At 44.9% G+C, this 14,174-nt stretch overlaps 1 pseudogene; it reads right to left on the bottom strand.

The window, feature by feature from the left end:
* Positions 1-1,934: 1,934 nt before the first annotated feature.
* LOC100774956 lies at positions 1,935-2,755 on the bottom strand (annotated as a pseudogene).
* Between the last annotated feature and the right edge of the window lie 11,419 nt (positions 2,756-14,174).

Here is a 14,174-nt window from a genome sequence, read left to right as displayed (position 1 = left end):
ACATATCAATGAGCTAAAGAAAAGACTCTGATGATGTTCCTCAAGGCATTAACTTCTAGCCTCTTTTCAGGGACCCTCGTGAATGCTCTACCTAACAGCTTCCTTTCCTTCTCATACACGACATGAATGTACCCCTGACACAGAGTTCCAGCTACTCTGACTGTTCTGTTTCTGCAGAACTTAGCCTATACCACTCTTTCAAGGATTATATTACTAACCATTGCATATTATTTGCCCTTGTCACGTGTATAATGTTGATATGCTAGGAAGAGTGTAAATGCTTCAGGATGTGACAGATTGCCTTATATCTATCACAAAGCCTCTCCTATATAAATAGATCAGCTAAAATAGGAGGGTGTTCATTCAATAACTGGGATTTAGAAAATATCTCACACCTCAAGAGGTTCTCCCCAGTAATCTGCTGGTGGAGCTGGGAATCTATTAGCATTTCAGATCTTCTATAATCGCCCAATTAGTGCTGTCCCAGAAACCTGGTAAGAATGCTGCAGCAGACTATATTCTATAAAAAAGGGCCACAACTACCTTTCTGATCCCACGCATCTGGAGTCCATAGACATAGTCTACTCCCACCTTACAATTAGGATAACCTCTGTGGCTGCCTCAATGAACAGGCTGCAACTGGGCAGCAGTGCCTGCTAGCCAAAATTAGGTCATGAATGATACTCGGGCTACTGTCTGGATGTCCCTGTCATGACAGGTTGGATCTTTGAGCCTAGACACCATGCCTTGAGGAGGCAGAGACACACTGGAGAGTCATGTGTGGGAATTATAACAGTGACTCTAGCCAGATCCCAGTTTTCAGCAGCATCCATCCCCAGACGTAGGAGGGAACCAACCTCCAGACAACTCAATTCTCTGCCCACCCAATTGCCACAGCTAACAGCAAAGCACAGGCAGGCTGCCTGCATCTGCCCAGGCTGCAAGTTTGTGAGCAAAATGATTGTAGTTACCGAAGTTGTAAGTCATGAAGTTGAGGTGGTTTCTAATTAGTCTACTGAACAAGTGTTTTATCCAAGCAACATTTGCCTCATGTGACCAAGTCCAGAGTACTATAACCATTGGGCAGGCTTGTCTTGCTTCCTCCTCGTCCATCCCTATCACATGACTTTGCTGTCTGTCTTAGTTACTTTTCTGTTGCTATGATGAAACACTGTGACCATGGCAACTTACAGAAGAAAGAGTTTATTGGGCTCATGGTTCCAGAGGGTTATAGTCCATGATGACAAAAGGAAGGCATTAGCAGGAAACAGAGGCTCACATCTTAAACTGAGAGAATGAAACAGAGACCACTCTAGGAATGCATGAGGCTTTGAAAACCCCAAAACCACCCTCCTGAAACATTTGCTTCAGCAAGGCCACAACCCCTAACCTACCCAAACAGCCTGGGGACCAAGTAGTCCCAAATTTGGGCCTTTGGAGGACATTCCTGTTTAAATCATCACAGTTCTGATTTTGTTTTAGACTTTTATTAACAGGTGTTTGCAGTTTGCTGACCTTTTTTGAAAAAAAATGTTGTAAATTTTTATTACAAATTAAAAAGGAAGTTCTTAAAAATCTCAACTTGACATGAAGATGAAACAATTTAAAAACACCCTTAAAGGTGTGTTGAGAAAAGGCAGGCAAAAACAAAAATGAATAAACAAACAAAAACATGTTTATCATTACCAGAAGGAGATATCTTTAGGTAAAAATAACAAAAATCCCATGCTGCATAGATAATCTAAATAATTAGTTCTATTGTATCAGGCCAACAGGCAAAAAAAGCACTTACAATGTTCGGCTCCAATCTTTGTTCATATTGCTGGAAATCCATATTCACTCCTTTTTGTTGGATGATCAAACCAAACCACATGATGGTAGAGATGGCAAACAGGCATATCCCTAGTCCTACCCTGCTCAACCTCTAAAACCAATCAACTCTCAGCTGGTGGATCAACTGCTTTTGTCTCTTGGTCATCTTGTGGTTCAGCATTCTCTGGGCATCCATGTCAGTAATCAAAGTTGCAGCAACATCGATGTTGAGGTGGCGGCTGACCTTGGGTCTCGTCTCCTTGATTTTCCTTGTCCTCTTCATTGTCATCTTCTCTAAACTGTCTTTGGCAAGGAGGGGCCCTGCAAAAATCATTGTCTGGAATTCTGGTACATAACCTATGTCACTGGTCTGCCTTGCTCTCCTACTCCCTGGTTGTCAGCACCATCCATCACTCCTTGTACAGGAAGGTTGGAATGCTATGATCGATATGGTCTTGGCATTTCAGGTGATAACCTTAACCTGAAGTAGGGCCAGTTGGGCAGGCATTCTTGGCCTTGACCTTTAGGAGCACTCTCAGATACCTCATTCTTTTCCCTACTCTTACTATCTTGGTAATTTTGCTGGTAATTGCATGGAGAGCCCCCAAGGATGTACAAAGATAGTAGCTATAATGGTTATGGTCTATGGCATATTTACTTGCCTGAACTGGAAATCCACCAGGGCCTGCAACACTTGAGACCTCCACACCCTTTTCTTCTTCAACAGCATCAACCCCTACCTTCTCTCCATCCCCTGTGCTACAAAGGTACTTCCTGGGGTTGTTCTCTCAAGCAGTCTGGTGTACAAATATGTCTTCCTTAGTGACCTTTCTGTTGATGAAACCATATCCATTCCTTCACTGATCAATTTTACTCTTCCCAAAACCTTTCCTGCAATGACCTTCTTGTCCCTGCAGGTAGGCACCAGTGTGAGGCTGCTCATTCACCACTTGCCACCACCTCATGCTTGGTGGTTCTCAGCCCCGAGTTTCATTGTTGTGGTGGTGGTGACTGGGGTCGACGGTGGAGAAGTGCCTTGGTCCTGCCTCAACTAGATGATGGGAAAGACTTAGTAGACTTCCTAGGGGGAGGACTTACCCTCTCTGAGGAACAGATGGGAGGAGGGAGTAGTGGGGAGAGCGGGAGGAGAGGAGGAAGGGGAAACTGGGATTGGAATGTAAAAATAAATTAAGAAAAAGTTAAAAAATATTTTTGATCTTGGATGTGTACACACATATACACATGAGAGTGTGAGAGAGAGATGAGAGAGAGAGAGAGAGAGAGAGAGAGAGAGAGAAAGAGACTATGATAGATTGTTTCTCTGTAGAACCACATCTAAAATGTGCATCAAGATTCTTCAAGTTTTTTTTCTTGAAATGCCTACTCAAAAGAAGATAATTTTTCTATTTCAGTGAGTTGCCTTAGGTGTCAGGGAAACAATGACTCTACTCATGACTCTACTCATGAGGTGCTTGTCTGTGGCCTGGGTCACAAAGCAACTAGCATTTCCTAAAGTGTGGGCCACACCTGGGATATGCTCCTTAACAAAAGAGTCCCTTGGTCTGAGAAGTCTGGGAAACACTCTGTAGAGATTTGAATTCAGTTGACCATATATATGCCCTAGATGGTAGGATGGTGCCAGTTTGCATCCATTATCATTCAGCCTCATCACTAAGAATCTTCAGTTGGTTCATAAATCATAGTCACCTGGAGTGTAATTATATGAGTGTATTAAAGGCTCTGAGACGTCTTATCTCAAAGAAGCCCACTTAACTTTGTTAAGTCTGGTGCTTCCTAAATACAGCTATGTGACACTGGGATGGCTGTTTTTCATTGGCATCTATTTAAGGATATATGTATGGTCTAAAGAACATTGACTTGGATGGCAGTAACATCTTACATATGCACATCAAGTTCTAAGAGCCAGAGAAGGCAAAGCAAGAGAAGGAGGGCTCTTAAGGGAGAACTTGCTTTGGGCCTTGAAGAATGAACATAGATTTGACAGGAAGAAAGGAAATAGAAGCTCCATGTGGAGAAGTAGCAACAATCAAAATTTGTTAAATATGAGGAAGACAGAGACTTGAAATGGCAGCTCAGCCGGAGGAAATGGTATCTCTCCTTCTCATTCAAATGCCTTGTGTTACTACAGCCTCCTCACCTGCTTCCAGTGGCCAACAGGCAAACATACAACAGAACCCAGAAAATAGTTACTGACAGACTAGGAAGAAGTTGCTGTTGAAAGAGTTAACACAGCTGCCCGGGATTCACCAGCATCTCAGTCAGCTCCCATCACGCCCAGCTTCTGGAATATCTGTAATTGCAGGCTGATGGATCACATTAAGGCAGGAATGGCCACATCAGCAAGCAGTTGAATCCACTGCAGTGATTAAAAACTACCAACCTCTTCACTCATGTGGGAGTTGCAGGAACCCACACTGGGCTTTGAAAAAAGCTATGCCTTGATATCTGATTCTCAGATTCACAGAAAGCTAGAGGCAGCAGTCTGTGAGGTCACCACCTTCCTGAGTGATGTCAGCAAGCTGGGGTGTGCCTTTGGCTTTGCTGGGACCCATTCGATTTTCTTTGAGGGCAGGGGTCAGGAAGCAAATGTTTTTATAGTCTTAACCTACCACTCAGTAAAACAGCTTTACTTAAGTGATGCTGAGGAACCTAAGGCTTTGTACATGCTAGGCTAGTGCTCTACTGCTGAGCCATGAATCCAACCCCCTTGGCAAAAGAAAGTGAAACAAACAAACAAGTGTTTTACGTCCATGTGACAGCTCTAAGCTTCATTCATTTAGCCACTAAAACAGGTTAGAAGTTCTTTGGGGCAAATGTTTAGTGACTGAGATATCAGGTTGGGGTTTCTCCTTCTCTTACCATATGGGTTAGATTGATTGGAGCTACTTTTCTGTAGATTTGGAGAAGGCTTCAGATTCCTAAAATTTCTGCCACTCCTTATGCCTGAGCCCCAAGTCCTCCAAAGTGGTTCTGTTTGGAGAACCCACACAGTCCCAAGCTTACCATCTCCATAGCAGTTTGCTGAGCTTGAGACTTAGCCAACTTCCAGCAATGTCTTATGCTTTTAGTTTTATTGAGATAGGTTTACTTTTCTAAATGCACTTAGTTTTCTTGGAAACAACTCTACTCCATCTATAAGCACTCCATATCCTTAAACTATATAAGGGGAATACCAATATGTTTCCAGAGGTATATTAGTTAGGCTAGGTGATGGGGGATATTCTTCTGTATATATGTTTCTCTTATTGGTTGATGACTAAAACACTGTTTGGCCAATAGAGGCAGGAAGATAGGCTGTGATGTTTGCAGTAATTTCAGACCTAGCATGCACACAAGGAGAAGAGCCTTTCCTGGTTCTTATGCTGAAGAGGATGTGGAGAAAGAGGAACACTCCTCTACTGCTGGTGGGAGTGCCAACTTGTACAGCCACTTTGGAAACCAGTATGGCAACTCCTCAAGAATTTGGGAATCAGTCTACCACAAGATCCAGCAATTCCACTCCTAGGCATATACCCAAAAGAAGCACATTCATACAACAAGGATATCTGTTCAACCATGTTCATAGCAGCATTATTTGTAATAGCCAGAAACTGGAAGCAGCCTAGATGCCCCTCAACCGAAGAATGGATAGAGAAAATGTGGTACATTTACACAATGGAGTACTACTCAGCAGAAAAAACAATGGAATCTTGAAATTTGCAGGAAAATGGATGGAACTCAAAGAAAACATTCTGAGCGAGGTAACCCAATCACAAAAAGACAAACATGATATGTACTCACTCATATATGGATTTTAGACATAGAGTAAGGGATTACCATCCTATAATCCACACTGCCAGAGATACTAGTAAACAAGGAAGACCCTAAAAGAGACAAACTTTGTCCCCTGGAGAAGGGGAAAGGGTCACCATCTCCTGAGCAAATTGAGAACATGGGAAGAGGGGGGAGGAAGCTATGAGAGTGAGAAGGGAAGAAAAGGAAGGATGCAGAGGTCATGAGGAAGCAGAAATTTTGAGTGAGGGGTAGATTAGAAGAAAGGACATATAACAGGTAGGATTTTAGTTGGGGGCATGGTAGAGGAGGAAGGGAGGGAGAAGGGAACTGGGATCATCATGTAATTCAATCTTATTTGTAATTCAAATATATAAAAAATAAAAAAAAAAAGAATTCGTGGCTCAGTAGGTCTTAGGCTCAAAGGGGGAACCTACTGCTATTACTCTGTTAAGTAGATATAGTATTAAACTGACACCTAATGACTTATCACTATGCCCATAGACTGGTGCATCTCTCAACCCTTACTTATCAGGGGGACTTCTTTTGGCAGAAATCTATAACTGGTCAATATGTAGAGAAAAAGACCTAAATGGGCTGTCTATATCAGATAATGAAGAGATTTAAAAACGTAGCCCACCACTGAGATGTTTGCCATGGCCAAGGAGGAATTCCAGGGCACATGGACCACATGAATCCCTAAGTCCACTTGGCACAACCTAAGGAGGCAGACTGACTTGCAGGTGAGCTCTATCCAGTGGCTCCCAAGTCAGAGGACCCAACCCCCCAGCAAAACCTAGGCTTCAGCTTCTATGGCCCAGGCCATGGGATGAATGAGAACAGCCACCGAGTGGGCTAACACTCTTCTCTGCAGACATCGTAGCAAAATGAAAAGAAATTGGACAGAAAATAAACAGCAGCTTTAAAAAAGAAAAGATTTTTCTTCCTTGGAGGTCAACATCTGTCCCTAGTTAAATGCAAGGAAATGCCTGACAGCCAATGATTCTGAACAGAGGGTAGAGGACCCTGCCTTTAACTTTTAATCTAAGTATATGGCAAAGCTGGTTAACCAAGGGATGAGGCAACAGGAAGAAACAATGCCAGAAATTTCCAGAAGCAAGGGGCCGTATGTTCAGCATCCCACATCCATGAAGGAATCAAATTAGGCTCCCAAGTTGGAGCCTAATCTCAAAGGGAAATTGTCTGAGTCTGGTGGAGGCTGGGCCTGGGAAATACTCTAGGGTTGTAGGAGGCTTCAGAGAAGAGAGTTTGCCAATAAGAAGACATCTAGCTTGTTCTTCTGCCCAGGAGAGGGGAAAGGGCCGGGCTGGAAGATAGTGGAATGTGTTTCTCTAATGGGACTAAAGCAGAGGAGGATACATGTAGAGCCACCTTGCCCACTTGTCACAGATGGATTGGACAAATGTGAAGCTTGCACCAACTGAGAGCAGCCAATGAGCACCTTCCTTGGGATTTCCTTACTCAGTGCTACAATTTCCATCAGAACACAGACCATCGGCTGACATGCACTTCACTGGGCACTGCCCATGCTTCTCTTCTGTCTATACATGCCAGGTTCCTACACCTTTCCCCTTCAGGTTCACACACAAATGACAGATAATGTTCAGCTGAAAATGATTATCTGGCCCTGGTCTCACCAAAGGCAGTGAAGCCTAGTGGTCTATCATGTGACCCCTTAGGCCTCTAGCCTTAGCTGATTTCCACAGCCAAGGGGATCCAGGTTTCCCCTCTTTTGAAACCTTAGCCTCCCACCTTCTCTCCATCCCTCCAAAAAAGAGGGGAAAATCAATTTCAATCAGCGTGGAATGTAATATTATCAAATGTCAGCTGCTGAGGTCATGTGCTTTGAAAATTATCTTTGACAGCTTCTGGTGGACTTAATTAAGTGCTCCCCAAAAAGGGGGGTGGGGGGCAAAACTACTCTGATTGCTGGCTGCTCTGCCTTTGTGCTTTAGAGTGTCTATTGACAACTCTGAGCAAGATTGCCTTAGGGGGTTTTATTGATAGATTCTCGCCTGATATTGGAATGATTCTTGCACAGATAAATCACATTTAGATTTGTTGGTAATTGAGGAGAATTGATTGGCAAAGGAGGGAAGCCCCCAAGGGGTGGCCTCCCTGTCCTCACTGCAGGAAACTCTGGGGAAGGGAGGGAGGGGTGTCATTAAAGAACCAAGAGCCTGCAGAGGGACACAGGCCTCCTTGTTTACCTGTCAGTTCTACCTTCCTCTGAACCCTGTCATCCCAGTGGAGGCAGGGTGTACGTGCATGTGTGTGAGTGTGCATGTGTGTGAGTGTGCCTGTGTGTGTGTGTGTGTGTGTGTGTGTGTGTGTGTGTGTGTTTGTGTGTGTGTGTGTATGTGTGTAGAGGTAGAGTCAGAAGCAGGAAAAGGTTGGTCCCAGGTATATCTTGGAGGTGTTTCAGGAGAGTCCTGGGTCACATGGTCATTACTTTGGCCCTGATCTCCATTTCCATTCCAAATCTGACCTGACCATGTCTCCTTGCTTTAAACACTTCAAAGACTTCGTACACTAGACAGAGCTCAAATTCAAAGACACGCTGCATGTGGGCTGTACACATCTCCACTTCCCTCTTTCCACTCCTGTGAATTCTAAACTGGGTTTCTCATCCCTTTGGGTTGTTTTCCTTTTGGCACCTTCTAGGAAGTGTGTTGGTTAGTCCTGATTGTCAGTTCACTGGGGATTTGAACCACCAATGAAATTCAGCTTTGGACACATCTATGAGGTGTTCCAGAGAAGAGTGGGTGATGTCTTCCAGCAAGCAGCCTGGATAAAAAGAGATACACCTAAAAGGCAGTGTAGCCTGCCAGCCTTCACTTCTTTCAAGACAAATGTATCCATCTGCTGATGCTGTCGCTCTCCATTGACATATTCCTGCTTCTTTGGCCCTCTGACACGACTGAATGCCAGTGACACTTCAGAATTGTTCCAGATCTGCAGCACCATGTCGGGACTGCTGAGGCAGGCAGCCTTGTGGGCTGAGAAGCTACTGAGTTCTCAGTCTCTCTAGAGTGTGGACAACCATCAATGGACTCCCTAGTCCCTAATGGGTTAGACAATCTAGATGAATTTCTTTTTATAATATGAATATACCCTGTCAGCTCTGCCTTTATAGAGAACCTGGTCCAATGCAGGAAGGTAACAAGCCTGTGCCCTCCTGAACTTAAGTGGGCTATATGGCTTATACCAGTCACTAAAACAAGAATGAAAGTGATGAGGGTCACTTCTGGGCTGAATCTTAAGCAGTTTTCCATGTCACTTTCTCCTCTAGAACTAGAATGTACCCATGGATGCCATTGACAAGACAGAGTGACCAAAATGAGTAGGAGTCTTCCGTGAACAACACAAACTCTGCTGTTGAAGGTGCTAATTACTGCCTACCAGCATGGCCCAGTTTTGAACACATAACTATGCTTTCTGAGGACACAAAGCATGATTTACTTACTCCTGAACTCTTAAGGCATTGATTACAGAAATGACAAATCATGAGTGCTGTAATTAAAAGAGCGGTGTAAGAAAGCTGCCATGTGACAGAGCTCACATGGAGGGGTTTTTATTAGGTGAATGGGAAAAGGGGGAAGGGAGGGGTGAGATCAGCCTCTGGGGACAGGAGCAGCAGAAGAGAAAAGATAGTTGTGGAGGAGGGAGACAGAAAGACAAGAGACAAGGCAGAGAAGGAGAGAGAGAGAGAGAGAGAGAGAGAGAGAGAGAGAGAGAGAGAGAGAGAGAGAGAGGTGTTGTGCAGGGAAGGGAACATAGTGAATGTATATACAGGTGGTGCTCTTAGTGGCTGCAGCTGAGGACATATCCTGTCAGAACCCCAAGGACAGGAAAATACAGATGCCTAAATACTAACAATGATAATCCAGGAACCAGCAGACAGCCACAAAAAGTGAATGAAACAGGTCTACTAGGGCAAAGAGCATGACAAAGAGAAGGCAGCTTTCATGGGGGCAGCTCCTCCTGAACCGGGCCAGTTCTTACCACATGGTACCAGCGCATTGTCAGATGTCTTAAATCTTCTAAGAAAATGAGGCCTGTGATATCTCATTCTTTGCTAATTTTATACCTGTATACAATGCACTTGGCTCATATCCATCTTCACCCCTCCAACTTCTGCAGTACCCCCTTCCACATTCCCATGTCCTCTTCTTTACTATTATTAACTTTTGAAATTCACTGGGCCCAATTAGTGCCATCCATATGTGCATGGATGCGAGGTCATCCCCTGGAGTATGCATCTTACCAGGGGCCACACCCCTGAAGAAAACTGCCTCTACTTTCTTCAGCAGCCATCAATTGCCAATGGTTCTTTCAGCAGGGGCAGAGCCTTGTGTACCCCTTCCCTCAGAGATGTGAACTTTTCCACAAAGACCCCCCTTTCTTAAATGGTGACCCAAACTGTCTCTGGAGATAACTTTAGAACCAGGAAAAAAACATATTTGGCACCTGTCTCCAGGCTGCAGGTTACTGATGGGAAACCTCTGATTTCTGCCCTCGCCCCTGACATTTAACCTGCCAAGTTCTGCCTAATGTGGTTGGAGTAAACAACAGCTATGACAACAGCAGCAACAGTGATGATGGTGACATCCAAAATTCATCTCTTTCATTTGTCTCGTGGATTGGTGACTCCCATTTGACAGATGAGACATTTCAAAGCATCTCTCCAACTCAACCCTGAGATTCCAGAAGATCTTGACCACCATCTCTTGAGGTATCTCACAAAGGATATTTATTTTTTCATCTGGTTTTTCAGTGTTATTTTTGACCTATGCCCTGTCAGACCTCTGACTTCAAAATAGAGAAAACTGGAGTTTAAAGGCACCAGGCGACTGTCTACAATCTCACCAAAAACTGTCTACGATCTCATGCAGGGAAGTGGCCAGGGTTTCAGAGACAGTGCCTGGATGAGGGAAATTGTGGAAAGCCTGAAATTAGGCTGTGATCTGATCTCACAGGTCCAACCAAACTCTCTAACTGTCAGACACATCAGCTGACAGCAGGAGGTTCCTTTTCCAACTGGTTCATCCACGACACTTGGGGAAATGCAGTTACCACAAAACCACTCCACGAGTTCCTGAAGGAACACAGATCTCTCCCACTCCCTTCAAGCAGAGTCTTTCTCCAAGGGACATCCCAGCCTCCTAAACTTCACTACCTGCCCGCCACCCTGCCATCCTGCCCTCCATTAGAAGCTGGTTCCTATTCTTTGACACTCTGTTCCTGCGAGACTCCCTGAGCTAGACAGTTGGTAAAACCACACATGTGAAGATGTCTTAATATTAAATATAATTAGATATTATACCACATGCAGGGCTGTATGATTAGTGAAATATATGATCATTAGTTATTAGATTAATGTGTCTACTTGTGTAACTGAAAGCCATTTGCAAGCCGAAATGAAATAGCTCAATTTGCTGTAATTGACTGATCTCCCAGAGAGAGAGAGTCATACATTCGCTTATGTACAAGGCGATTTCTTCAGATGACATCCCAGATGCAAGACAAAGAGCAGACTCTTTTTGTGCCCCAAACTATAACTCTCCCATTGACCAGCTGTTTTGTAGCAGCTCACCTATGGGTGTGATTAGGGGTTCCCACCGAATAGTGGTCTCTTGGTGGAGGGCATGCTTTCTTCTCAAGGAAGGGTTACTTTCATGTAACTTCATCAAGTGCCCCCAAGGGAACACTGGCATCCTGCTGGTCAAAGACAAATTGAGCTGCCTGGTAGACACTTTACCCTGGCCCTGGCCCCATTTTTCTTCCTGTTTGTGTGCATATTGGTTTCCAGGACAACTGAGCTGCAACAAACTAATAAAAACGATTGCAAAGCACTCCGCAAATAAAAGATACAACTGGAGTACTTATTATTGTGGTTATGGTCTAATAATAACCAGATGCTAACGAGGGCAGCATGAGATTAAATTAAAAATAGGCAAGCTGTCAGGCAGGCCTATCTATCTGGTCTCTTCACAGGGAGCATGCCTGCTACCCCTTCTCTCTTTCACTGATGGTAGATGCTTCCTGGCCCTGCAGGTGACACCGGGATTCATTTTCAAACAAGAAGAGTGGGTAAGCATGAGGGAATGTGCCCTGTGGCCAGGGAGCCCTTTGCCTTTCCTGGTAACTCAGGGAAGTGTAAATGAAATGAGCCATTATTCTACACAAAAGTCCATCTCTTAAAACGTCTTAAAAAGTCCATCTCTCCTACATGTCCATAAGTGACTTTGGGGGTCACTCACCCATTTTACAGGTAAGAAAAACTGAGTTCACAAGATGTCGATCTGTAGGCCTGGACATAGTGTCTTCCCTCTGGGTCCCCATGTCCTGGGGAATGTGGTGCCCTCAGACTTGGCATTCCTATCCTGAAAGCAGAGTGAGTTGTGCCCTAATTCCACTTTTAAAGACGGTTTCCCCTCCGTAGAGTGTTTAGTAATCAGAGCCTTGAAAAAACTCCTTAGGAGACTTTAACTAGAGGTTTCACTTGCAATTTTATTTATGAATCATGCAATCCATCAAATTAACAAGTATTTATTGAATATCTCACAAGAGCTGAGTGTGATGTTGCAAGAGTGGGAAACAGAAGCCTAGGCTGCTGGTCCATCCACAAGGAGCTCCTGCCATAGGCAGGGCGTACACACACACACACACACACACACACACACACACACGAGGAACCTCATGCTGGGCACAGCACAGGGGAGGACCTTGGTAACCTTCCAATGAGACAAGGTTAAGTAGGTGAAGGGAGACAGAAAAGGCCACCAGGAAAGCCAAGTGGGGGTGAATGGGGCTGTGAGGCAGCTCTCTGGCAGTTCATTTAGGGCCTGTGAGGTATGCTGTTCCTTTGCTGCCTCGTCTTTCCTCTGACGTATCCATGTTTTGTTCATCTGTCTTGTTTTGTTCCTCAGTTAAAATTTTAAGTTCCACAGATGGGGCAGAGATCTGTGGCTGCTTTTGGGCGCTGCTGTGTCTCTGGAGCCTGGCACACAGTAGGTGTTACACAGACTGTGCTTAAATGACTACATGAGTGTCCCTCTGCCTTCCCGCAAGCCACCAACATCTCTTCTGGATCTGCAGGAGTCTCACAGTAGGTTCCCTTACATGAGTCCTGAGCCCATTCATTTGACCCTAGCTTGAATTCTTCCTGTTGGTCTGCCATGCTCTGTCCAAGTTGATTCCGAGTCTCCCAGCAACAAGGTTTGTCTTCTTAATGAATTGATGTATCCTCTGTACTCCCTAGGAGCCAGACACTAAGCTAGGCAAGGGAAACTCAAAGTATGATGGCTAGCAGTAGCCACCATTCAGTACTGTGCAGTCTTCTGCCTTCAGCAAGGGAGAACACAGGAAACAAGATGGCGGGAAAGGACATGCCTAATTAGGAATTTCAGGACAAGATGATCTACCCGAGGGACCATTAGAGGCAGAGGCCACTCTGCACTGGTCCCAGAAGAGGACCACAGGACCTCTTGGTCTAAATTGGGAAGGCTGGAGTCCAAAGGCCCAGAAAGTGGCCTGCAGAGGAAGAGTAGAGCCTGGAGAGGCAGGCAGGTGTGCAGGGTCTATTCTTCCTGGCCTTCAGAGAAGCAGGGGAAGGAAGCATCTTGATTGACAAGGGAGAGAGATGAGATGAAGATGCAGAAGAGAACGATGGGGCAAGAGAGGTTTTTAATGGCTTTTTGAAGAGTTTGGGCCCTTCATGTTGTTGATGGGGAAGAAACAGAGCACAGGTTGCATCAGACACGTTTGTCTCTTCCCTGCTTCACATGGACCTCAGTGCCCGGCCCGCTACAGACCTGCACCATCTGTGAAGGAAAAACGAATACATCCAGCTACATATCCATCGTACAGTGACACCTCTGGCCTATCTGCTAAAGTGAGTGTGTCTACAATGGGGACCATGCTCCAGTCCTCGCTGCTCGAATGCATTCCATTCTCAGAGCAAACAAGCACAATAAGAGGACAAGCAGAGAAGATAACTTATTCTGCAGGTTCCTTGAAGACAAACTTTGTGAGCGAAAATGACTCAGACAATGGGGAATCTGACTGCTTCTTTTTCTAGAGAGTGCTGCTTTCCCCAGGAGTAGCCCTTCAGAACCCTGCCTCTATCACCTAGTGGTGCCTAGCACAAGGCAGCAGAAGGTCTGCCATGGTTGCTTTTGACCAACCAGGTTTTACTACATTGCTCCCGGAAATAGAACCTGGGTTTTGATCAGCAAGGAAGGAGAAAAATGGCTAGTTGGGGCCTGGAGAGCTAGCTTAATAGTTAAGTGTATGCTGTGTGAACACCAGGATCCAGGTTTTCACTTGCACAAACAGCCAGACATGATGGACCAGTGCTGAAGAAACAGAGGCAGGAAGATCAATGGGGCTCATGCACCAACCAGCCTAGCATAATTGCTAAGTAAGAGATGCTGTCTCAAAAAACAAGATGGAAAGCTCCTGAAGACAACACCTAAGGATGGCCTCTGGCCTGTGAATAGGGAGGAGGAAGAGGAGGGAGGAGAGAAATAGCTATTAGGTGAGCA

The sequence above is a fragment of the Cricetulus griseus genome, chromosome 2 (assembly GCF_003668045.3).
Source record: "Cricetulus griseus strain 17A/GY chromosome 2, alternate assembly CriGri-PICRH-1.0, whole genome shotgun sequence".
Classification (NCBI taxonomy): Eukaryota; Metazoa; Chordata; class Mammalia; order Rodentia; family Cricetidae; genus Cricetulus; species Cricetulus griseus.
Note: the sequence above shows the minus strand (reverse complement) of the source record. Positions and strands in the feature narration are given on the sequence as shown.